This window comes from Haemaphysalis longicornis, unplaced genomic scaffold (genome assembly GCF_048455015.1).
Source record: "Haemaphysalis longicornis isolate Haplotype H1 unplaced genomic scaffold, Haemaphysalis longicornis Haplotype H1 scaffold_49, whole genome shotgun sequence".
Classification (NCBI taxonomy): domain Eukaryota; kingdom Metazoa; phylum Arthropoda; class Arachnida; order Ixodida; family Ixodidae; genus Haemaphysalis; species Haemaphysalis longicornis.
This window is the reverse complement of record NW_027526384.1, coordinates 531148-557584: the sequence shown is the minus strand read 5'-3', so window position 1 is coordinate 557584 and position 26437 is coordinate 531148. Positions and strand designations below refer to the sequence as shown.

At 49.1% G+C, this 26437-nt stretch overlaps 1 protein-coding gene and 1 long non-coding RNA gene across 4 annotated transcripts in view; one reads left to right on the top strand and one right to left on the bottom strand.

The window, feature by feature from the left end:
• Positions 1-26437, top strand: part of LOC144137726 (uncharacterized) — a 283271-nt gene that overhangs the window by 8397 nt on the left and 248437 nt on the right. Inside the window, exon 1 of one of the 3 annotated variants that reach the window (XM_077669669.1) lies at positions 17550-17637. The exons of the other annotated variants lie outside the window; for them this stretch is intronic. The gene's annotated coding sequence lies outside the window, so the exon portion shown is untranslated. Of the gene's footprint in view, positions 1-17549; positions 17638-26437 lie in introns of those variants that run through there. 3 annotated transcript variants of the gene reach the window in all.
• The window catches only part of LOC144137727 (uncharacterized), a 241073-nt gene continuing 234425 nt past the window's right edge, over positions 19790-26437 (bottom strand). Inside the window, exon 3 of the long non-coding RNA XR_013315720.1 lies at positions 19790-19918. This is a non-coding gene — a long non-coding RNA (uncharacterized LOC144137727). The remainder of the gene's footprint in view (positions 19919-26437) is intronic.

The following is a 26437-nucleotide window of genomic DNA, read 5'->3' as shown; positions in this document are numbered from 1 at the left end:
TGAGAAGAGCCGAAGCCGTGCAAGAACAGCCACAGCGAGTGCACCGACTCGGCCGTTCAATGTTAGCCTCGCCAAATTCCCCTGTGCGCTCGTCCGTCATGGGGAAATTGACCACTTTGTTAGAACTGCTCCAACCACAATCCTGAGAGGACGAACTTTGTTTCATAATGCCCAAAAGCGCACGCGCTCACGTTAGCCTGTAAATGAATACAGATGTCACCCGCCGTGATCTTCAGTCATCTTACCCATTCCTTTCAAAGACGAACGCAATTTATTTTTGAAACGGGTTCAAAACAAGAATGAAACTTGGACAAACATAGCTGCGAACACGTTTAAGAGATGAGCTACAAAAAACGCCCCGAGCAATGCAGGTGAGCATCCTGCGAATGCGGGTCACCCAAATGTGCATACCTACCCCGCTGCGCCGGTATATACACAAGGTAATAAGTTGCCGCCGACACCGCCAAAGCCGAGCGCAACCTTTCATCCCCCTGCTGTCCATAATCAATAGCCGATGTCCCCCGCGTGCTTGCAACCACTACACGCGTATACACGGAACCGCTTTCGTGTTGCGCATCCCCAATTAGCCTCGCCTCTCCTTCGGATGTCCCCGACAATGCCGCGCGGGAAATAATTGGCTTTCTATCCGCATCGCATCTGCATCGAGTCCCGCTGCAAACGCCGGGCGCCGCCGCACTCTCGGGCACAGTCGGCGAGGAGCGCAACCGTGTTCGCTTCCGACGCACGCACGACCGTGCAGTCGGTGACCCTGACATCATCGCGGCCGCGAGCCAACGTCAGCGCCGCTGTTCCCGTGTGTGTGGTGGGCGACGTTTTTTCTGCAAACGCTCACGCTTGCGACTGCGCCGACGACAGTGTCTCGCAATGGCGGCCCGAAATTTGCCGTTTTTCCTGCCAATTCCCTCGCTCACTCTTTTTCGTGCTTTTCTCTCTCTTTCTCTCTGACCCTTCCGGGGGATTCCTCAATTGCCACTCTGCCCACGCACGAATTCTCGCTTTTTTCTTTTTACTGGGTGTACTGGGAGCGCTGTTGGAGACGGGGTTGTATTGCCAAAGAGCGAGGAATTCTCGCTTGTAGTCGACACCCGCATCTTGCTTTTCGAGTGTTTTTTGCTTCTGTACGCGGGGAATTGCGTGAGAACGAAAACCGTGCGGACTGGATCTTAAAATTTATTCTGTCCGGGTGTTTTCCATCTCTCTCTCTCTCTCTGTCCACGTTGCCACGGTGTCAGAATGATTGCTGACTTTTTTTACGTTTCTTTTTTACTTCGGTTGGTGGTGTAGCATGATCTGTTGAGTACAGGCAAAAACGCAATCGTAAACTTTGGGTTTATTGTAGTACGGCTGAAATCAGCACTCCTTGTTTCCCTTCTCTGAAGCAGCGGAAATGTGATTACATTTGTAACTGAAACTCTAAAAATAGCCTAGAGTACCAACCCTGTAGTCTAGTACATGATTATTTATTTATTTATTTATTTATTTATTTATTTATTTATTTATTTATTTATTTATTTATTTATTTATTTATTTATTTATTTATTTATTTATTTATTTATTTCTACTACAATCTGGGCTGGAGGGCTTGAGCTGAATCCACATTGTATATGGTGCTCGTGGTGACTGTTCCAACCGGATGCCCTGCACTAAGAAGATTGCGTGACGGCGTTTGTTGCAGTGTCGGTGGACTGTATAACAGACGATTAACAGACAGGTGCTTCAACCGCGACTTATAAAATTTCCTTAAAATCCGAACAAGTTACCAGTCTATGCCGCGTGTTGTACGCCGAGTTTACCTATCAGCAGCTGTATAAAGCTAGTGCAAAACGCGTGCCTAAATCCCAAATCACCTGATCGTACATGCGTACCAGTCTCTTAACATGAAGAAGGACACACACTGAAATCGCTACACTACGGAGTCTGCTCTCAGGCGCTGCTGTCACTCAACGAAAAAAAATTGCCGCGTATCTGCTTGCTATTTCGGGTGCTATTTTTTTTAACTGGTATTCGGGGAGAAATCGGGATTTTTGTCGAACCACTCCGAAATTCGGGTTTTTTCGGGTTACATTTACCCATGTACTAAGTGAGACATCAGTTTATTATATTTATTTTTCCCTTATTTATCGCGCCACCCAGGATCAAAAGAAATCACAAGCTTCTTTATTCTAACGCACTAAAATTGGTGTTTGTTTCAAGTCAGTAATAGGGGGGGAAATCAAGGTTTTTGTAGCAAATACTCTCCGAAATTTGGCATTTGATTGGAAATGAATCAGTAATGATGACAGGGAAGAACATTGATAACTTCAAACAAATTAAACATTTTATTCATGAAGGGCTGGTCATCGATTTTTCATACATTCTTGTTTGAGTATATCATTATCTGCATGCACAACTGTCGGTCTCCGTTCGACCCCTATCCGATCGTTGAAGATATCTCAGCCGGGAGAAAGTTCTCTTGACATCGGAGCTTCCATTAGCTAGGCAGAAAAATGTGAGTGCAGCTTTTGCCAGCCTGGGGTAGCGAGCGGCAGAGTCATGCAAATACTCAATGATTTCGAAAGCTGTGTTTGTGGGGCTTGCTTGCACCAAGTACTGGTTGAGAACGGCGGACCGTCAGCGCACGACTGTGCAGATCGCTATTTTGAAAAGGTCGATTGGGGGAGACAGCTGGTTTAACCCGATTTTTCTGAAACATTTCCGGGGTGTATAAATGGGGTAAAGAACATAAACAACCCTACACATATGTGGGAACTCTTTTTTACTGTTGGGCTCGCGCTAAAGTCTTGAGCGCGAACTTTTTTTTGTATTTTTCATCAAAACATTGCTTTTAATCGTTCTTTTTTATTTATTTTTTTTTGCTTGCCGTCGCAAAAGTCAAGCCCACTTCTATTTTCAATAAAACGACACTCTATATTATACCAGTTATGTATGGATGTTTTTCTTTAAATATGAGTGATTATTTTTTTGCGCTTAACAAACTCGACAAGTATTACTTATGGTACCAGATTTAGTGGTTTTGAAACGTTTTGCCCGTAAAGCTTGACCGATTGGCTGAACCAACAGACAGACAGACAGGCAGACAGACAGACAGACCAAAATGTTCGCGTCTAAGTAGCCCGAGAAAGACTATCGTCTTTAAAAGTCAGCGTGTCGAGTAGCCTAGTGGAACGTTGAAAGCGTTGTTGAAGCCGAGAACGTGCGCGGTTGTCGGCAGTAACCCTTGTCGCGCCGGCAGCTCACCAGCGCAAGCGAGAGCTCTCGCTTGGCGTCGCAGTCTTCCCGTGATTTGAGGAGGCACCGCCCCGTCCTGGCGGCCACTCTTGCGACATTGGGCCATTCCTTCGGTGCACCGACCGCCGTCCCGCCGCTGACTCACCTGTATGTCTGTCTCTGCGCTCTCGGCAGCGCACCTAAATTGGCGCGTCCGTTCTTTCAAACAGGTTTAAAGCAGCAACTGAAGAATAAAAAAGCACCGTAGCTTCCGTTATTTTTGCAGGACATTCTACCTTTCCCGGCTGATTCACCAGCCGCACTGCTAGACCGTACTGGGTAAACAAACGCACTTGTCGCCGCCGGTGTTGAATAGCCATGACGCCGCCGACGAGCTCGAGTGAGATGTGATACCCAAGGAAAATAGCTGCTTTCCAAAAGGGCTGAATGGGGTGCTTATTATCCGTTCTTTTTAACCCCGCCGTACGCGTTGATGCTTTTCTTTTTTCTCTTTTTACACGGCGAATGAAAGCGGATGGAGCTGGAGTGCGCGAAACAAAGAGCCGGGTTTACTTTAGGCGCACGCTACGTAGACGGGCATTTATTTGCGCACTTAGTCTTCTGTGCCTCACAGTTTAGTTACCGCTACACGCTGAGGTCATTACGAGTTCGTTTTGCTATTTCGTACGGAGCAATGGTCCAAGCGACTTTTATTGTGAAGCGCTTCTTTCTGTTTAAATGTAAAAGTTTTTTTCGGTTTGTGTACACTAAAGGCTAAGAAAAGCGAGATTTGTTATCGTATTATCTCTTCCTTATTGATAGACAATGAATGTGCACGATGCATCGTTCAATTTTTAGTCAAGCTACATAACACACACACATTTTCTCCCCCCATCTCTCTCTCTCCCTCCCCATCCCTCCTTTTCTCTCTCTCTCTCTCTCTCTCTCTCTCTCTCTCTCTCTCTCTCTCTCTCTCTCTCTCTCTCTCTCTCTCTCTCTCTCTCTCTCTCTCTCTCTCTCTCTCTCTCCCCCTCCCTCCCCATCCCTCCTTTTTTTCTCTCTCTCTCTATCTCTCTCTCTCTCTCTCTCTCTCTCTCTCTCACACACACACACACACACACACGCGCGCACGCGCGCACGCACGCACAAATAATATCGCACATGGGTTCTAGCTTCAGTACTTCCAAAAAGAAGGGAATTCAGAAGTGAGTTGTTTCACAGTCAAGTTTCAAAAAATGCGTTGAGCAGGGCTATATGGGGACTACACTACGGAGAAGTGAAGAAAAAGACACGACGTACGCTGTGTTCCGCGAAATGTCTTTCAGAACTTTAAAAAAAATCTTCAACTTGCCTCCCTCACCACAGCGCGTCTCAATACATTTTTAAGTGCAATGCACTTCTTAAGCGACCCTGAACCTGCGTCCACCGGCGATGTCCGCGCACGTGGAGATGGGCGCGCGCAGCCTGGCCGCTGACATGGCACATACCCACATGGGGGATTGGCCAGGAATCTCCTCGTCTTCCTTGGCAACGGGGGGAGATGGGCGCGCGCTGCCTGTCAGCTGACATGGCACATACCCACGTGGGGGACCGGCCAGGAATCGGGCGTGAGAAGGGCTAATGCACCCGCTTAAAGGAGTACTAACACGAAATTTCAAAGCTGAGATCCGCTCTAGCAATCAAGTACAACGACAACACAAATAGGTGTCTGTGAATAAATGCATCTTTCTTTCTTTGTAGTTGTGTGTGTGTGTGATCTCTCTTTCGCGAACATTACCGAACCACGCAAATTCAACTCGTGCATTCGCAGTTTCACATTCTTCCCCTCGGGGAAATGCGGGGAATTTTTTCACATCGTGCAAGGTGAGCATGCTCTTTGCATTGCCCGATGTCATGGTGTCGTTCTCGCTTTACTTTAAGCCATTCCCAAACTTGGCTTCATTGGCTGCTGTTACTAGATGTCCGGTAGCGCTGTGGGGAAGCAGACCTATGGGCGAACACTCCGGCCCGCAACCGCCGGCATCATAGAGGGGTGGTTACACAGAAAAGAGAGAGAATCAACTTTTATTGAGCCCAATAAAATATTGGCTAGTGCACGCAGGCACGGGATGGGGTGGAACCCTCTTCTCGGGTCCCATATGCATCCAGCAGCACCTGGCCCCTGGCTGCCAGCGCCATGATACACTAAGTATAAGTTGGCATATAAACGAAACGACATACATGTCCTAATCTGAAGTTTGACACCACCCTTCGTGGCCTGCCAGGGCAACCGTGTCTTCAAAAATTGCACGCGCTCGGCGCTGGGGCGAAATATCGCGGAGGCGTCGCGACAGCGTGAGTCAGCGAGCGAGGCGCGCCGCTCTAAACGCACGCACACGCTGGACGACGTCGGCGGCATCGGTCACGCGAGACTCTGGCGCTGCCCTGTCCAACGCCGTTAGCGTCACGGGCAGCGACGCCCGGGCTGACAGCGCCCTTGCCCGAGGCTGCTTTTTATAGCGTTCGCCGCAGCGGCGGGCTTCGCCGGTTCTCCAACGCCGTCGCTCTCCACCGGCGAAGCGCGAAGTAAATCCTGACGCCACCGAGATGACAAGGCCTAAATCCGATGTCATGAAGTGGTGTTTCGACCGCTCAAACGAGCTCGCTCGAGAGGATCCCACCAGTAAAACCCGTCGGCCGGGTGATTACCCTCGCAAGAGAGACGGAGGCAAGGGGTGAGCGTGTGGTCTTCTTGTGTAGGGGGTGTTTCCCGCTGTCTCGCAGCAGCAGCAGCCCCCCTGCCGAGGTCAACTGCGGAAACGCGTGAGCTGCCACCGCATTCCGCGTCTATTGGGCTTGCCAGGAAACTGCGCCACTGGCTGCTGCTCCTGCCACGGGCGAAGCGACGAGACCGTCCGCTCAAACGACGTGAGCTGCCAGCGGAGACTGCATTGACGCATGAGGGCTCGAGGAAGGCTTCTGTCGTGCTTTTTTTTTTTCTCGGGGAAGTCTGGGTATTTCTTTATTCGCAGATGTATTGGCTGATTCGACCTCCGAATGAATGTGAAAGCCGTGTTTATTTTGTATAATACACCTCGCGACACAGCACCGCCGATACTCTACGTCTTCGTGTAGAGTAGGCAACTTAATTACGAGCAGTCAATGAAACATTGAATACAGGATTTTTTTAGAGGAATCAGTGAGTCGCGTTCTCTCAATGGGTCTGCTTCACGTGTTTGCTATTTTTAATACTGATGCAACTCACTCAAGAGAATGGGGACCGCGGTTCTAATGTTCGCGTATGCACCCCATACGATAGCTCAAAAAACCGCCCACATATACTATAAAAGAACAGAAACAAATAACAAAATAGGCAGAAACAAGAGCTCACGCTAACTTGTGCACAAAGAAATACAATCAATACCAAAAAGGGGAACAAAGAAATGAAAGAAGAACATAAACAGAGAAACCACTCCTGATGATAACCAATGGTAAGTAATCTGATACAGCGAAAACAGAAATATCGAGGACAGAGAATGACAGCGAATCGACGAAAAAGATTCACTCTGCTATACAATACCAAAGAGATGTCCTGCTCCTGACTCATAATTGATGACAAGATGTCTGGATGGGCTGTGCTTCCTCTTGACTCGCAATCGATGGCAAGATGTCTTCGGGGTTGGTATTGAGTTTGATGTTGTTTGACAGTGGTGTTGTAATAGGGTACAAGTTGATTGCGGCGTCTGGCTGATAGCTTGTGGGCCTACCCTTTTCAAGGGACTCTGCAGCGCTTCTGATAAATTCTTCCACTCTTTCCTTCGCTCCTGGAAGCACTGCGAAAGCTATAGTTATCGCCAGCAGTGAGCGGCGCTGCGAGGTTTGCCCGTCGCCGCAGACTCGCCTTCCATTTCTGCTTTGCTTTTGTTGCTTTCTTTTTAGAGTGGCTGTCGAATCCGTTTATTGGTGCAACTGAAATAAAGCCGGCCAATGGCCGCTACACCGCTCTAGTGACGTTATTCGAGTGCTCGCCAAACGCCAACACGGGAAAGACAGCAATTTTATTTTTGAGCAAGTTTCCAAGTTATTTGATGGGCACAGAGCAGTAATGTTTGGCTGAGGTACTTTGCGACCTCCCATTCTAAGTGCCGGGTGTGTCTGTTGACTACGTTCTGAAAACGTTTAGGATGTAGAAAAAAGTTGAAAAAAGTGTTGCAGGGTCCCTTTCCGACACATCCTTTGGGTCTGAAGATCGTCCGGAGATCGGAGCGGTAAAGGGGGGAAAGGGGGGCGAGTGGATTGGCCTTTTTTTTATCACGTTTTCTAGATTGCACTGTGAGGAATGAGGCGGAATGTGGCTCTCCCTCATTTGCATCGTTGTGCCCAACTTCCCTCCTGATACCATGGTGTTAGCGATGTACCAAACAGCGAAAATTCCTTCACGTCATGCTGTTTGTTGGTGACGCAGATTTCACTCAACCGATTCATGTTTGGCACTGTTTGGGTGAAACGAACGAGTGTTAGGTAAGTGTATCTAAAATAGTTTGGCCTGATAAAGTCAGCGACCAACCTTTGAGTGAGGTGCGCGAACCGATCCAATCAGCTAAAACGCGCTTAGTTGCACGTGTCGCAAAAACGTTTTACGCCTGACTTAAATGGAAAAGGTACTGTAGCTGTGATCAGCATGTGCATAGGCGAAGCCGGTGGAGACGCAAGAGCGGAATGCCGAGAAAGTCTCCAGCGTCGCTCGTTCCACTGTGTCACTTCACTGCAAACAGTAGGAATCCAACATCCATCATCTGCCCCAGTTTCCAAGAATCGTTACCCAACAACTGCGAACTCAAAAGGCCAGGGCGTCAGCCTCTGCGAGCTTGGATACGCTCCGTACCTTCTTTGGTTTGTTGCTTTCTCTTTTCTTTTGATTCCCGCGAAAATTTTACTATTCTAGTTCACGACTGGGCGGGACGTTATACAATGCAGTCGTGCCCGCGGCCCAGTAAGGTCGGGAGAGAGAGAAAGAGAGAGGGTGTAGCGGGGAGCGCTCAAAGGAGCCAGCCGACCAAACATGCATGGATGCATCATCTAAAATGCGCCATCGTGGGAGAGCCTTCCCACCCTTTGTTGAAACGGGGCATGCACGCAAGCAACGAATGGGGCACGCGTGCGGCACTTAATTGAGGATGCACACAACAAATAAAAGAAAAATATGGGAGTGGAGGAGGGAGCGTACAAGCATGCCACGGCTGTTTCTCGCTGCTTCAACCACGAAGCAACGGGAGACGTCCGTGGCGGCGTAGCAAAATGAACCCGACAGTCTCCCTCCGAGACGTCGTCGTCAACGTCGGTCGCGGAATCCCTCCCCCGTTCTTTGCGATGACGGGCACGCCTTCATTACCTGCCTTCCCGAGCCATGCCATTTTCGTGTCTTCGGAGCAGCCTCTTTCATTTCCCCTCTTCCCATCCCCGCTTCTCCATCCTCACCTGCCTTCTTTCCTCGCCCCTTGCGTCAAAGACGTCGTCGTCGTCGTCGTGGTTCGTGTACACAATGCTCTCCGTTGCGCCGCTCCTGACCGATTTACCCCGTCATTTCTGGACGAGCCTTCCCTCCCCCTTTCCTTCGGTGTAGACAGAGGCGAACGGAGCGGCCCAGAGAATGGTAGCGACCCCGCGAGTGCAGAGACGTGTCTTTGCGCGTGTCGCCCTCCCCCTTAACTCACCGACCTTCGTACGGCGCTCCCTAGACGTAAGAATGACAGCATGGCGAGGCAACGACCCTTCGCCTCGGAGACAGAGCCGAGTCTTTCGTCGCCACGTTTCGGAATTAGTCCCCTGTCGATCACGCAGCTCCCGTTCTTCTTTCTTTTTGCTTGTTTTTGAAAAAGGAGGTAAGGAGGGCTCTTGCGATGGAAACGAGTGCCAACACCGGTGATTAGCTTCTAAATTGTGGGTCAGTCGCTATGTCCCCACGGGAAAGCAGACGCATAAAACTAAACTCGCTTAAATTTGAATGCGTGATGTTTAGTCGGTGCCTTTAGGTCCAGCAGTGACTCATTTTCTTATCTTCAAGTTTCCTTGTCGGCGATGTGCCAACTACGTTTGGCAAACAGCACGGCCCCGCCGATACCAGGCGAAATCTTTACAAGCGTCACGATCCCGCGTAGATCACGCATCTTCGGCAAGAAAGAAATACTTCGCATTGCGACCATTATGAACTAGGTAATTTAACTTGAAAATTTCGTGCTGCGATGCTCGAGTCAAGGCCTCAGTTTTGACCTGGAGGGAGCTTCTTATTCTCCTTTATTTTACTGTGAAGCATTATACCTCTACCAGCCAAGGGTTCCGTAGCGACCGTCGTAGTCAACAGAAAGCTCCCGCGAACAAATAAAATAAATTACTGATTAATTACAAATAAAAGAAATCGAACCTGGACCCAAATAGAGTAACGGATCGACAGCCCGTCGCCTTACCGACTAAGCTACGCCCATACGAGGAGACGGGGAGACAGACGGTGCACTCAACAAGCACAGCGGCGGGTTTACCACCTGCGTTCTTTAAAGCCTTTGTGTGAAGTGCAAACTGCATAATGTATGATAACGGCGTTGACCTAGTTTGGATTAGCGGTGAACAGAACAGCGTCTGGGGAGGGGGTGGGGAGGGCGCTCTTTGGCGGCAACGCATGAAACAAAAGTGAGGGAGAGGCAGTAAGGGAGATGACGCCACGCATGCCGCCGTCCTCCTCACCCTCGCCAGATGCTCCTCTCCGTTTTCTTTCTGTCGTCGCTGCTGCATTCGGTCGTCTCTTGTTTCACTCCTTGTAGAGCCACGTGAGTGAATTCAAGTGAGGTCGCATGGGTCATCGTTGTGGAGGGAGGACGAGGAGGAAGTGATTGTTGGGGATGGGGGAAGGGGAGATAGGGGCCGATAACTGTCTGGCGTTACGCCGACACCTCAACCAGGGTAATCGTTGTGGGTGGCGTTAACAGTTTCGCTGTCCAACCACCTTCACAACGTGGATTGGAGCCAATTTTTTTTAACACCGTAGTACTTTCATAAGCTTGTGGCACGATCCTACAGATGCAAGGAGACGTTGTTGCAATGTTTTCTATGCCTTCTGCCCCATGAAGGGGAGCACATACATCTGTTCAAGCAGGGCTATATCGCAGAGTTACTCGCTTTACCCAAAGCAAATGTACGGAGTAACAGTTAAAATACACTACTCAAGATGCAACGAATATCAATATTATCATCTTGGTTAATTGTTTCTCCACCGTCGTTGCGCAATGTCACACATTGCGTGCACGTCACACGGCTTCTTTTCGCATTCCCTCAGTGACGCGAGCCATTCCGAGACGGGTCGTCCGCAGAAGCGCACAATAACACACCAAGGTTGCAGGAAGAAAACACGCGAGAGCTCACCCTTCGTGAATGACGGCTGCCTTTCCTTCTTTCGAGACCCAGTTTCAAATGGACGGGCATTGTGTGCGTACGGGGACCTCTGCGCCGACGCGTAACTGTTTGCTGCTTACTCCTCCACTGCTGTTTAGTTGCTTCTTTTGTGTTTGTTAGTTGCTCGTCTGACGTCGTTCTTCATTGTTTCGCTGTCTGCAGAAAAAAAGAGGAGCTGTGATTGCTCGTGCATAAATAGAGAAAAAGAGAGACGGATATAATGGGAGAAGGGAGACAGGGCTATTAAAAAACGTGGCCTTGAATTTTTTGTTGTTATTTTTTGATATCTGGGTGACCCGGAGAGCAGCGGCAGCAGTCTGCTTGTGGAGGCGTATTTATTCCACAGCGGCCAACCCGATGATAATGGTGCGTGTGCGCGCAACGTCGAGTGACCTGAATATGCGCAGGAGGCAGCCAGAGGAAGCGGCGGTTTGCGTACCCCTCCCACCAACTTTGGCAGGCATGGTAGTTCAAGGTGGCGTCCTTTCGAAAAGTAGAGTGTACTCGTAAGCCATCCCATCTCCCACCTTGTAGCGATCTTTTTTTGTTTGTTTGTTTGTTTGTTTGTTTTTTGTTGTTGAAAAACTTTAATAATGGGGACCTAAGATGTGGGAGTGGTCCCCCAATTCAGGAGACCATGTCACGATCAGGCTGCCTGGAGACCAGGAAAGAAAATAGTTTTGTTCCCCTTCCACACACGTATCCTGATACTCCAAGTATTCCTGGCTTCCCCCCACTCGTCACGGTGATCAGTGGCTAAGGCGTTCCGCTGATGAGCACGAGGTCGCGGGTTCGATTCCCGGCCACGGCGGCCGCTTTTGTGATGGAGGCGAAAAGCAAAAACGCCCGTGTGTACGAGATTTCGGCGCACGATAAAGATCCCCCGGTGGTCAAAATTAATCCGGAGCCCTCCACTACGGCGCGCATCATCGCCTGCGTTGCGTCGGCGCGTTAGACCCTACAATCAATTAATCAATCCTGGCTTCCCCTCCCCCTTCCTTAGAAAATATCTGATGATGCCCATACATGTACTGTGCAGTAATACCCACAGGACGCTTTCCGTCGTGCGTATAATAACTACGGTACTCAGGAGCCCAGTCAGGCTGAATTTGCTGCTGCATTTGGCATGCTCCGTTGTGTGACCTCTGAATTGGATCGATGATGACGCAGGCGGCGTCGACAGATATATGTGCACGCCTCTACCGGTCTTCTTAGCCAGGAATTACGATTTCCGGTGCGCTGCGGGCTGTTCCGCGTTATGGTGCGGCGACATCAGTGCGTTTGAGCGGGTTTAGGAAGAGAGGACGACCGTATGAGCTAGAAAGGGGGGTCGAAAAGTAAAAGAAAAAGCTAAAGAATCGTTGCTGGACTCATGGCGTTAACTCGAACAACACATGGAGCTCGCGTCCGAGGTGCCCGGATGCAAACGGAAGCGGAACGTCACGTGTCGAGCTCTTCACAGTGCGACGGGCTTTCGGATTGAAGTACTATTATAGAACTTGATTGTGGCTGACACTCCATCAGCGTCATATCCGGGGAGGAGGGGGGGGGGGTGTATGTGCCATCGGGACCTTTTGTGTAAGATTAAGCCGTTTGGTTTCGGTCTTCAAAGGATTTTGGAGACTGTTTTAGTTCGCATTCCATACTTTTACGTCCGTTTTCTGTAATCTGAATTTTTTTAGTTATACATGTGCACGTATAACATGTATAGTATTGTAGCCCTTGAACATTCAAAGCACGGCACAAAACGAAGGTAGACCCTCAAACTTCGCTTTCAGTGCAAAAAAAATTAGTAGTGGCTTAGCTCTGCTATGCCAGGATATACGTAGCGTGAGCTAAGGTTCAGCAATCCAGTCCAATCCAGTCCAGTCCAGTCCAATTCAGTCTAATCCAGTCCAGTCCAGTCCAGTCCAGTCCAGTCCTGTCCAGTGACTGCTCCTCGCGCATGCTCAACACGGCTCTTCACGAGCCACGCGAAACGGCCATCAAGCGGCTCCGGAGCAGCGTCAGACTTGGCTACTGCGCTATTGAGGCGCACACCTGGGCACGCGCCGGCGCCAGTGCGTATGCCGCGGCATTGACGCAACATAATCCAACACAACCCACTTTAATCCAATCTAATCCAAATCCAAGCCAAGCCAATCCAATCCAATGTCCCTCGCGCTTGCGCAGAACGGCCCTTCACGGCGCACGCGAAACTGCTCAACCTCGGCCAGTGCAGCTTACGCTACAAAAAAAAAAAAAAATTCGAGGAAGCTTACATTCACGCGCAAGACACGAATGGCGAAGCTGCTGTAGGGGATCATTAGCCGACACAAAGTGTAGTGTTAGTATCTTTGTGGTGTCGTGGTTGACGTCAGCGGCATGCCATTTCAATGACTTCATGTTGAGCAAGGCCAGAGTGAGCTCGTCATTTTAATCGAACGCCACTCTGCAAGCGCCACTTATAGTCTCTAGAGGATGCTTTGTCTTTCTCGTTCCGGGCAACTGTTGCCACGATTACGGCGAACGCTGGAGATTTTTTTTTTTTTGCCCATCTTGGCCAATCTTCCTAAGTGGGTATGCTTGGCTTGACAAACGTGCGCAGGGGACGCTGGGCGATCATCGCGAGGCACGCACACACAAGCGGTAGGAATTTTCTTGTTTTTTTTTAACTGCCGGGCACGCGCTAACGTGCGCGCTCGGCAATTTCTTGGTATTTTTAACGGCCGGCACGAAAAATTACGATTTGCTTAACAACTTCGCCGCTTTAAAAAATGCAAAAGTTAGAGTTTGCTTCACATATGTCGACCACGCATAGAGCGAGTTAATGCCACTCACCTACGCGCTTCTGAATGTGCAAGCGACTGCTGTTTTTTCCTCCCACAAGACGGCGTGTCTCAACCTCGCCGAACGTGGCGCTGAATTTAAAAACTTCTTCCTTCCAATTTGTGCAGCTGCATGATAAAAAGCGCTTTCGCAAGAACATTTTCGTTCCGCGTAAACTGAAACGAAACTCAAAGCACACAAGCCGCTGAAAAAAAAGAGAGAAGACGCGCCAGAACGCCGTTCGTTTCTCGCCTTCGTCACATTACATCATGTCCCCGTCTGAGTCACGACGCCAGACGGGGATGCTTTTCATTTTCGGTGTCGGGTGCGCGCAGACCAGACGTGTCCTCCCCCGCTCACAGCACTTCCCATAAAGCGTCTCTTTTCGCGCGTTGGCGGTCCCGGAATCGGCTCTTGTTTCGAGACCCAAGGAGTGGGTGACGATACTTGAGCCAGGCCCCACGGCCAGACAACATCCTCGACCTTGATCCGCCTTCGCCTGGGGGCCGGCGGAGGAGGGATGCGGAAGAGGATGAGGAATGGATGCGGGAAGAGGGGGAGGAGGAGGAGGGATCACGGAGGTCAAAGAACGTGGGCCGCATTAAGCGGCGATGGGCAAGCCGCCGTTTTGGTCATCCCTGCGCGTCGGAAGCTGCCGTATCGCAGCCGGGGCGGGTCTCGGCATTGCGAGCTGACGCCGCAGCCGTCTTGGACGCGTAACTCGACCGGGATTTATCGCTGTTCTACGCGCGCGTGCGTGGGCAGTGCCGCGTCTCCCTCACCGTGAGCGTCTCTAAAGACGCGCGCCGGCCTTCCCTCCCGCCTGTCGTGCTCTGAATACGTGTGGGCCAACGGAGGCGGCGGTGGCGTCGCGTTTGGTGTCTCCGTGTGCGGATATACCTCGGCCGACTCTATGCACGTACGTGACGCGCGATACCTGCGTGCTCGTGGTGGTCTGCGCGCCGTATCTTTTTCGGGCGGGGACCCCCAAGCGACGGTGACGAAGACGTGGGAGACTTGCGGAAGGACGCCGTTCCGTCTCGGCTGTTTCTTCTTGCTCCGAGAAGGCTCGCGTGGGTTCTTGTGTCCGGCAGGCACCTTCTTATTGTGTGTAGGAGTTTTACGGCCTGAAGACGATTATTTAACTTCTTGTATATGCTGGTGACTTTGCCCCATCATTTTTCGAGATGTGAGTTAAAATCGAACTCAATTATCCGGGCTTGATCTCATGCGGTAAATGTCTGCATTTCTGTTGCACTCGTACTCGATGTGCTAAGAAGGCGGGAAAAGGGGATTTAGGGTTCAAACAGGCAAATCATATGGTCCTCCACAAATTGATAAGATACTTAATACTTTGAGCGACATATTTTGTGTGCAAAAAAGTGCAATAGAGAACTAGTATCCAGCTTTTTCTAATAAACCGACAGGACACGGCCGCACCTGAATACGGAGATACAAGCACGCTATAGGGAAACAGAGTTGCGAGATGGTGTAAAGAGCTTAACGATGAAAATGCTCGAGAAGCGAGCCCTTCGATTGCGATAGCCTGACTGTACAGAAGTAGAGTTCGAAATCTTAATTTCCACCATCACGAATACCGCGCGTACGCTGTACAATCGCCTGATTTTGTGGCCTATATTTAGAATTGAAGAAACCCAACTGCCATCGCGTATTGCACGGGATTGCCGACAGACGGAACTAAATACCAATGGCTTCAGAAAAAAAAAGCATCTCCCGACAAGAAAAAAACAACTAGAACCACAACTTTGTTTTTTCATGGCTTTTTTTTTTCAGCTAAAATGGTAGCAAAAATCGAACGATTCAACCAAACATCAGTGCACAGTGTAAAACATTTACTACGGCATGTTGCTCAGAACTTTACACACGGCCTTACTTTGAGCGGTGTTCTTTTTTTGTTGTTGTTGCGTGGAAAATTGATAGCCAGCTGCGACTGAAAAAGTGAACATGTTATAAACGCAATGTTTTTTTTTTCTTTGGGTACGCATTAAAAAGCTTTGTGTTCGGCGCTGTGGCAAAGGGGGGAATGTGGCGAGGTAGGTACTGATGAAGCTGTCAGTCGCACTTTTTCATAAAGGTCACCGAACCCAGTCGCTCGTTAGCTTTTATTTACGCCTGGTGGGCCACGAAGGGATGCCAAGGAGTGGGTGGTAAGAGCGTCACACGGACTTGAGAGGGAGGGGAAATAGGGAGAAAAATAAAAAAGAAAGAAAACAACTCAGCGCTGTGTACAGTTGAAAGACTTCCTCGCAGGCATTCACCTTCTCTTAGCGTGGCAAAAAGAAAACATTAAAGACGTCGAGAATTTTGTTTCCGCGACGCTGTTTTCTCTCAAAATATGATAAGACCGGAAGTAGTACAAGTAGCAAACATTGAAAAAACAAGAAAAAAAAGTAGCTGCACGAGTTTTTGGGGTGGGAGACCTCGAAGGTTAAAAACCCCGATGAAAGACGAACTGAGAGAGCTCCAAGTTCGCCGGATTTTGTATAACAAACTTTTTTTTGTTTACCCTTGGATGCGGCCCCCTACAGTAGCGGGAGCAATCGATAACCGTTCCTTTGCGCCAGCACTTTTGTGTGTGTGTGTGTGTTTTTTTTTCGCTTTTATTTTTTATTTTTCTGTTGACAGTGGACAGAATCACATTTCAAAATTGATCAGCTATCTGTGTGCGACAGACCGCCTCTCCGTTGGAGAAATCGGGAAGGTATTGAAAGCCGCGCGCCTGGACATGCTACCCCAAGGTCTCTCTTTCTGGGGGAGTTTTCTAGTTTTTTGGCAAATTTTCTGGAGAGAAGGCGCAGTTTTAATGCAGTGATATAAAAATGCAAATGTGGCGTTTCTTCATGCCGAAGCTGTACTTGACCTTTAGGGCGAGTCGTAGGACAGGGATCCATTTTTATTTGAACCACCCAATGTTCTCAAGCGAGTGCCGAGGATATACACATGGCCGTTCTTGTGTTTCGCCAGAAGCGCAAATGCAGCCTCCAAGGCTCTGAGTCGAAGGGGGAATACCATACGAGTGCTTCTCAGCACTTTGACCTCGTCGCCACTCTGTTTTTATTACACAGGACATGATCGCACGTCGTTGCAGATACAAAGATGCTGTTCCAAGTTAGGAGCAAATGAACAACGGTGGGGGCAAGTGTTTAAACGGAAGGGCCATGTAAAACGGGATGTTGTAATGAAGCAGTGCATATGCGGAACAGTGCACAAAAAAGCGCACTAGTGTCAAATAAAAATTTAAAAATCCGTGTCTGAGCACGGAAGTCAACACAAGTGGACCGATGCATGTTGAAGTCACAAATCATTGCTTTTTTTTTAATTTTAATACCCTGAGTTAATCGCGTATGATGTTATAAAATTTCTCCCTCACATAAACGTCCGCTTTCAGATTCTTGACACGTCTGTCGCCAGCACATATCGCACAACCATAGGAATAAAATCGTCACTCTTCCAAGGTATGGCTTCTGCCCGAAATGGCATCCACTACACGCGTTCAACATCCCCATCGCGGCGTTCCCGCACTCCACTACACCCTACGATGTCGGTATTCCTGCGAAATTACGGCCTCATGTACGCGGTGTTGTGGAGCCACGCTTGGCCCCGTACACACGACTGACGAGACTGGTGGGCCTTGGTTTCAGGGAAGCGCACATTCGCGCAAACCTTCTGGCCCCTGACACAACCCGCGCATTCTACAGACACACTCTGGTGAAGGCGAGCCGGTTGCGCATTGCACAGAGCAACCCGCGCAGCAGCAGTGGCAGCATACCCATCCAGCCATCCAGCTGCGCTCTCATCGCGCTTGCTGCCCCGCGATGGCCCCGTGCAAGTGCGCGGTTCCGAGTGACTTGTTTGTTCGTGAGAGCAGCCATGTGAGCAGCGTGCCCGGCTGCGTTGCTGAGCGCGCACACGCGCGCTCGTCTGCATAGAATGGGACGACGCACAAGCCGCGTTTCCTGAATTAATAACGAGCTAATGAATGGATGAGCGGCTCTCGAGCGCGATCCTCGGCGCGCCGCTCGTATACGCTGCAGAGCGCACGGCCGCCTGGGGAGACTACGCTTAAGCGGCCGCCAGCGCAGCGTCCCGCTCTGCATACGACTCCGCGCGACCGTGGACAAGACGTGCCGAGGCGGAGGACGTGACGGAGCGTGAAGAGTAAGTTGATGGGCGCTCACTCTCGCCCACACCGCTGATCGGGCACTTTCGCTCTGAGCGACTCTGGAGGGTGATCGAACTTTAGAATTGATCGCTTGTTTGGATTGAGTGGACGGTTACTTAGCCGTGGTCTCGTTCTGACATAGCTGCTGTGGAATACAACCGCAACAACTATGATTGTAAAGCGGAACGTTTTTTTTTTTTTTTGAAAGGTTGGGTGACAAATCGTTTTTCTTTTTTAGGTTTTGTTAGGGGCGAACGTTAAAACACCGGCTGTGGAAGACCTTAAAGGTGGCGCGTCAATGCTGTAGTTGCGGAGCAGAGGAATAACGTTCATCAGAACTGGCGGGAAAATGATGCTTCCTTTGGGGTTAGCCTGTCAGAAGCGACATGGGCAAAACATGTTTTTGCCGACTAGCTGGCGGCGGATTCCTGCCGCGCCTTTTACAGCCACTGATAAGTGACTCCTCACCAGAGAATTAGAACACTACGATTGCCAGGTTTAGTTAAATTAACATGAGTGATGCCGTTGGTTTCTTATCATGATGAAGTTTGATCGTCGCCCATACCAAGCAGAACCGCTTTAACATTTTGACCAAAATCTTCGCTTTTTCGTCTTTATATTTTTCGGTTTGTAGTTTCGAGTCCGTGCTTCATTTGTCTTGAATTGCGTGCAGCTTTAAAGATGTGCTAATACCGATACTAACACTGTGAGACACTGAATCAGTAACGCACACACTTTGACTCAAGCACATAGACGGGATCGTGCCACACAGCACTGTTCTGGACAAGTCGACATAAATTTTCATCGCTTAAGCTATTTTATTACTTGTAGTATTGTACTAATTATTTTTTAATTCCTATTTATAAACACATTCCGCGCCTCTCGCCTTGTGCTTCAGGAACATGCTGATCTACACATGACATCGATTTCTCTAAGGGTGCGATGACGCAGAATTTCAAGGCGTTAGAGGTTGGCGCGGAAAGATGGTGCGAAGGTATGCACATGCATGATCATGTTACGTTATTTTAAGTGATGCTGTTTATTCAGTGCTGACAGTTATACTTGTACATTTAGTCTAAGCGCTTAGGACCGAATAATATGGACCAAGTTCCACGACGTCCGAAAGCATCACGTTTTTGGCTGCTGGGCTGCCTCTCCTTCAGTGCCGCATAAATAAGGTATTCGCATCTTGTAGTTCTCTCGCTTTTTCATTCATAGGCTTATAAATTTTAAGTGAACTACACCCATTCTCAATTTCCACAGTTCTAGCTAAAGAAACGAACTCGAAGCGCTACTAAAATTGCGCTGTTAAAAAATAAATGAGCCTCCTCGACGCAGAAGAATAGCTTGGCGATGGCAGGAAGAGCGCATTCTAATGAACCAATCGTTAAACCTTGCTGCTATTTCCTTATCGACGTGAATCACCTTCCCGTCTACTAAAGGTATTCCTGCTCCATGCCTTCATTCTCTCCAGTGCGCCTACCTGTTACTAACGTAACTACCTCTTACCAGCTGACGCTTAAGAGGACCTTGCTATGGAAATCTAATCTCCCCTTCAAAATTTAAAAACCTGGAAAATGTTCTTTTTGTTTTTTTGGAAATTGGATGGTTGCAAAGACTCAATGAATAGCTGCATCAAAAGCCAATGAGCAGCTCAAACGCGTCAATAGCCGTATGACGTCAATCGCACCGACACCAGGGCGTGGCCGTTTGTCCTTTGTTGTAGTCCCCTTCGCTGCTGCTGGCTGTTTCCTGATACGTGTCGATTTCCCCCATCCGCTACCTTGTTTACCCTCTAGCTTCATTCTCCATTCGCCGACCATCGCGCGACACCGAACGAGCGATTTTTTGTTTCTTCCCCCTTTTTCTACTGCTGACGGCATTCGCGCTTCAAAGCAACGTTTTTCGTCGCGTTACGCCAAGCCGAACTTCGGCAAAGCGTTCCGCAATAAACGCTGCGCACTCCCGGAGAAAATGAACAGCAGGCCCTCCCGCGTGAATGTTGCAGAAGCGCGCGAAATTTCGATTGCCGCGGCCGCCGCTGCGAATAATGGGCTCGCGATTTTTTTTTTTCGCGACGCCGTTTTGTTTTACGACTTCAACGGCTTAACGTTTCATTCGAGCCTTTATTAAACGCCGCTCCAGTCTGTTTACTTGATCAACTGTATATTTCTTTCGCTCCTATACGGGCTGCAAGTATACGTTTTCGTCGATTCTCCGAGCTTGCATCCATCTGCTTGCCGTCCGATGTGCTCCAATTCCTGTGAAAACGACGCTCTGAGAGGAATAAAAAAGGATACAAGAAATATTTTAGGAAGCGAGTCCAAAATCGTTGCCCCGGAGGGAATGTTTTGTTTGCGCCCAAGCGTTATAAGTTGAGCCAGCTTCATCTATCAGCCAAAGACGACCGGGAAATAAAGCAAAGCAAGTAGCAGAAAATATACGCGTCGATTTCAAAAAATATATCACAAACACCAGAACGCGACCAATGCTAAAGGCGTCGCAGCTGGGTTTTTGCAGCGACGTAGTGAAAACGAAACACGAAAATAAAGCGCTAGAGGAAAGCACAAAAGCGTGACAAATGAACGGCTTATGCTGCGCCCCTAGTAAGCTGCGACTTCGAGATAGGGGACCGTGGCACAGTTTGGAGCTTGTATTACTATGGCTTTCGGTTCCCTTCGCTTAAATCGCCCGCGTTTTCGTTTTTCCTTCTTCTTTTAATTATGAGTCAGGAAAGGAGTTTTCGCTTGCGGGCCTTCTTTACGCGTTGAGAACGATCAGGAGAATCGCGTTAATGCTTCTCCCCTGGACACGGTATACGCTGCCAAGGGTATTATTTCCCCGTGCAGCCCCGGCGTGGATCCAGGCGCGAAGTGATTTACGGCAGGTGCGCATTCAGCGAGCCTTCATCGATACTCATTTCGTTACGTGTATTACTTTCGCTTTTGTGTCCAAAAAAAAAAAAACAGAAATGATGCTCTGCAAAACAGGTCGCCGAGACACGTGCATTATGTGACAGCCGCCAGAATTAATGGCCTCGATCTTTCAAATGGTCGCACAGATCTTGTGTTTCTGTCCGAAACGTACGTTGTGTTTGAGATAGCTTTATCCGCCCATGCAGACGGTAAGATGAGGAATCCTTCCCGGACTGCAAGTGGCGATACGCGTGTGATCTGAATTTGTAATCGTGCTTACCTGAATGAATAAGGTCCCCCCCCCCCCTTTTTCCCCTCGATTTTTTAACAGCGAACAAGTCGTAATTTTTCGTGTCTGCAGTTAAAATTACCAAAAAATTCCCGACCGCGTGCACGTGAGCGCGCACACGTGAGCGCGGACGCCGCGGGGGCCGCCCGCGGCAGTTAACAAAATCACGAAAACGCCCAGCGCTCGTGTGTGCGTGCCTCTCGACGACCGCCCAGCGTCCCCAACACACGTTTGTCAAGCCCAGCATACCCAATTAGGGAGATCGGCCAAGATTGGCACAAAAAAAAAAAAAACCTCTAGAGTTTGCCGTAATCGTGGCAACACTTGCTCCGGACGTGAAAGACGCGTCATAGCGTACGCTTCTCGAAGGGTACGCCCAATTATTAGCACTATGAAAAAAAAAAAATGGAAGCTCAAACTTATAGCAACAATAATGGAGTAAAGGTCGTTGCTGCAGCGAAGAAGAAGGAAATCGGCTGCAATCGTGGACTTAAACCTTCATAAAGGTCGTGAAAGTTGCGTACAGCGTCGCTATACCTTCAAGCCTTACGCGTTAGTGCGAGCTTTGTTCATTTTTTTTTTAGTTTATACCACTCCTCGACAGCGCGTGATGGTGGTGAGTGCACCGTTAAGGGGTCAGTTACGCTAGTACTTGGGCAATGTTATCGAGAGATTGCCAGCGCATTGTCACATAGGTTTAGTTGCTTTCAAGCTCATCAAACATTAAGTGGTGACTGATGCTTGTAAGGGCCCATTTTAATTACAAATGTACATTTCGAGTAAGCTTTCGTAAATTAAATTTAATCCGTCACAAAGCATAATTCTGGCATCATTCTTTTCCTATACTCTAAGACCTTAAACAAAGACCTCAAACGCCGTGATAATCAGCACATCACACCTACTCTGCTGTTTTTCCCGCCGCAGACGCCCCCGCAGACGCCCCCGCAAATGCTGCGCTGTTTCAGGCGCGACGTTACCAGATTCAGTCGGGAGTTTCGGGGTGTTTACGATGCAGAACGGGGTACACGACACAAGCTGCGCATCGTAAACGTCTACAAACTCAGAATTCGCCCCATGTCTCTCTTCACTCTTTTCGTCAACACATTGCGTGGTTTCCCGAAGGAGCCAGGCATTGCATCCGTCAGGTGCAGAGCCCTCTTCACGGACCGCCTCGAACCCTGCCGCCCTGGCGTGCATGAATGGAGACTGGCCAGCACGGCTGGACTATGAAAGGACGTTGACGCTGTTTGGGCGGAGGGTGGGGGTGTGGGGCGAAATTAAAAGCCTCCCGCCGGATTGCGCCGTCCACTCCCGAGGTCGACGGTCCGGGTGATGCGGGTGCCGATATCGGAGAACCCAAGCCGCGAGCGGCTCGCGCTTGCGGCGTGGGTCGGTTGCCATGGCGACGGCGTGGCATGCATTAGGGAGATACAGGCGGCGGCGGCTGCATACTTATCCACGAGAAATTCGCGCCGCCACCGCAACCATGCATTTGCATGAAAGAAAGTGGGTGCGTTCGCAACTTCCGTCGCCGCTGCAAGCCTGAGGCGAATGTGTGGCCGAGTCTGCCTCCATCTACCCCCCTTTCCGAAACCGTTTCCTGCTCTCGTCGTTGCTCGAATGCACGAAGCCCGCAAATGACGCTGGCCAGAAGTGATTTGCCGCGGCAACTGCTTCGATGACAGACCCTGCTGTATCTCCCGCGTGGTCTAGATTTGTCGCTCTCTATTTGTTGTTGTCTGCAGCAAAGCATTTTTGATAAGGTGTCGGCAAGCACCTTTCTCTGACGTGTTCAGTGATACAGTGGGCCTATAATTGAGGAAATCAAGACAAGCAATGTTGAATAGCACGTATATTCCTCGCCGGCTATTTCTGTGCACAGTCTGGCTCTCCATCTTGACTAAGCCGTGAAAAGTGCTCAGTGGTATTATGGATTCTGGTGCATATGTATACTTTGCAATTACCTGCATACGCAATCTAAAACATTTGCCGACACAGGAACCGCTAGAAACAATGTACAAAAATAATTTCGCATTTTTTCAGCCTTATTAAGTATAATGACGAGGGCTGTCAAAGCACACGCGTATTATAGGGTGACGGCGCAATGCGGCAGGCCTATCACGGGCTCGCTCAGTCAGCCGTCCGATGCCAAAATTCCCTCTATACACTACTTCACTGCAAGTGAAACCGTGATAGTAGAAAGACTGCTTTACGAAGAGATCTGCCGTTAGAGATGTGCAGGACGGATAAATTTGATATATCAAAGGAAAACTTCTATGACACCTTCAAGGGCAGTGATTTGCTTTTTCAGGCTACACCAGTTTGCTATTGAGTTACTGTAGGGTTATACGTATTCTGATATTGATTGATTGATTGATTTATTGATTTATTGATTGATTGATTGATTGATTGATTGATTGATTGATTGATTGATTGATTGATTGATTGATTGATTGATTGATTGATTGATTGATTGATTGATTGATTGAGCTTTTGAAGCGAACCTTTTCTTGCCTCCCCTCTCTGACTTTTCGCGCGCTACTGCTGTGGTCTTGTTTGGACGCGCCGCTGGGTTTCTCACAACACCACGAGATGGCGTTCGCCTCCCCGCATCATCGAGGGGGCCGAAACCGGTCTTGTTCTCCTAGCAATCAGGCTAGTAGAAAAGAATAACCGAGGACTTACGTCATTTCAGTCTCCAAGCGAGCAGTTATGAACACCATGGCTAGAAGAATCTCCAGGCTGTTAAAACACATTCTTTCCCCGCAGATGAAACAAACCCACAATATAAACTGGTGTCTAGGCCACGAGGGGCTGCAGCGTAATGAGGCAGCGAACAGGACGGCGAGAGATCCAACGTACCGCGCCCTACAAAACTATCCATACCAATCTACACCTCCAGAACGCAAAGGCGAACAGCTTCCCAAACTAAAAGCAGGCCGACTTTTCCATCTCCTCACAAGGAGCTCAACACCACTCACGATTCTTGGGCCCTACGGCGAATACAAACCAATACCTTTATTCACAAGTCACACCTAGCTCTGATGTTTCAAAATTGCATACAATGAAAATGCTCGCAGTGCAAAGAAAAATCCACGCTTTTCCACGCAACCTGGGAGGGCCGTACCATATGGCCCCAGACGACCAGCACCAACCATAATACCCAGGTATACACATGGGAGGCAGTTCTGGCCAGCTCAGCCTTGGAGGACCAGGTAAACTTGGTCTGAAGAGCAAGACAAGGTGGTGCTCAATCTGGAGCCCTGGACATGGGGCCCCACCCACAAGTCTCCTTCTAATCCCTTTGAGCTCCACCTCCCCCATTATATTTTCCAAAATAAAGTTTTTACTACGACCCCTGGCCGTAACGGCAGCGCTTCAAAAAAACTACGCGTATCTCGCAGTCGGCCCAGATGAGTTGTCGCTGGCAGCTAACAAGAAGGTCGAGCTTATTCTCGTAGATGGTGTGGGCGACGCGTGCATTTCGCGACTGAGGTGTGTGGACGTGGACATCGCTTTGTCCACCCTTTACATCGTTCCGGCAGCAACGCAAACGCAAATTAAAGACATCCTCGCCCTGCGCATCGTTTAGTACACACCAGAACCTGTTATTCGTGGTTATCACTGCAGCCACGACACCACAACACCGTTGGGTTTCCCCCGGATGCTTCAACTTCGACCTTCGAAAGCCGGCAAACCGGTGGTTACCGGGCGTCACGGAAGACGTCTACAGCGTGTGCCTTGTTAGCTGTCACCGTTACCACTCATCTCTGCCCGCGCCAAGAACTGTGGTTGCGGATGATTACGTGACTGAGACTACAATTGAACGTTTCTCGTCACGTCTCGTATTTCTCGGAGCACTCGCGGCTGCATTGCTTTACGCCAATTCTTAAGTATGTGTGGGGTCCGCCAAATTTCAATAAACAAGAGTTAATTGTCGATGGTGAGGGCCCCGCCCGGTGGAAGTCTATCCTATTTCTGGGAGTCTTTGATTAGGCTGGCTGTCCGGGCTCACTTCACCTAGACTTGCTGGGTCACACAGTCGGTGCTAGCCAGCAAAGCGATACACTTGTGAGACGTTGCCTCCGTGAAAGTCGCGCAACTTAAGTTCTTAATTCCGAATTATTCTTTTTGTCTGAAATACTCGCTTATTTGGAAAGTTACCAACAATTCCGCCTTGGTCACGTGCGTCCCCGTCATCGTGTCCGTAATCCACTCTTCCTTTAGTCCCAGTGTGAAAGGTATGTCCGCATTGACATATATTCAGAACTGACAGCATTAACAACTGAATTTTTAATATCTAAATAGTGACATCCACTTTGTGTCCTCTTTTCGTTGTTAGGGAGGACATCGGAAACGTGTTTTTTGTATGTCCGCGTTTGTCGTCGGCGCAAATGGCCATGAGAAGTTTACTATGAGCGCCAAATGTCAGAATGCCCTTGGGATGGAAAGACAGTGCGGTGGGGTGTTTCAAAGCTCTTGTGGGTTTCCTGAAAGCCTCCAAACTAAAGGCCAGTTTGTGACTACCTCTCCCTGTTCCTTATTTTTGTGTACGTACGTGTGCGTGTGTTATTTATGTATTTTTTTATTATCATGAAGATTTTTAGAATTTCAGCAGTATCGTATATTCACCAAGCATCTGGAGTAGCAAGTCACGCATTGTAGAGGGCTGCCTTCTTCGGTCCCATTAAATTATCTTGTCCTCCTCCTCCTCCTGAGTGGTATCACGTGACGAAGTCACCTTTGCAATCCAATCATAGAAAACATTACCTGTGAAGACAAGTTGTTTTGAAAATTGCTAGAAACATCTTGTCAGAGCCGGGTTGCTTATAGTTTGGTTAGATATGTATGCAAGTATGCAATACACTCATACAAGGCCAAAATCATTGCAAAAAATTGTGAAAGAAAAAGACACAGAAATGAGGCTCCTTACGCACAGCAGATTTCGGGCGCTGCGCTTAAAACGTGTTTGCGCGCGAAGTTAGCTGAAGTGCGAGGGACAGCCTTTGTACGGAGCACGTCATCCATCAAGGCGCGGCTTGGCGACGGCCATGCACAGATGCCCAAAAAGAATGAAGCCACTTTCGTGGCCCATTTTGTGCGCGATGCACAAAGCTGCCGGGGCCGCGATCTCCGGAGGGGACGCCGTAAGAAAGCGACGGGAATATAGCGGAAGCATCGATAAAGAAAGAAGAAAAATCCGGCGAAGTTTCAAGGCGTGCGGGAAAGCCACCTTCCGACACCTCGCCATTGCTGCGCTCTCGGCTGCAGTCTTCACAATGCCCGCCCTGTTCCGGTGTTTCGTGCTAGCATAATGACATTAGTGGATGTATTATGATTTTCATCTCAGAGTCCCCCTCCTTAATTACTCTAAGATGTTACCGTGTAAAGTTCGGTATGTACATACAGCTAATTTTGCCGGAAGCCGTCAGTTTTCTTTTTTGTGCAAGTGCATTAAAACGTTGCTATTTTCCCATTACCTTTCCTGCAGAGTAGCATGCCGGTGAACGTCTGTCGGCAAATCTCTCTGCATTTTATAACGTTAATCTTATGCGCACAAAAAACACACGGACACAGAAGACAAGGAACAAG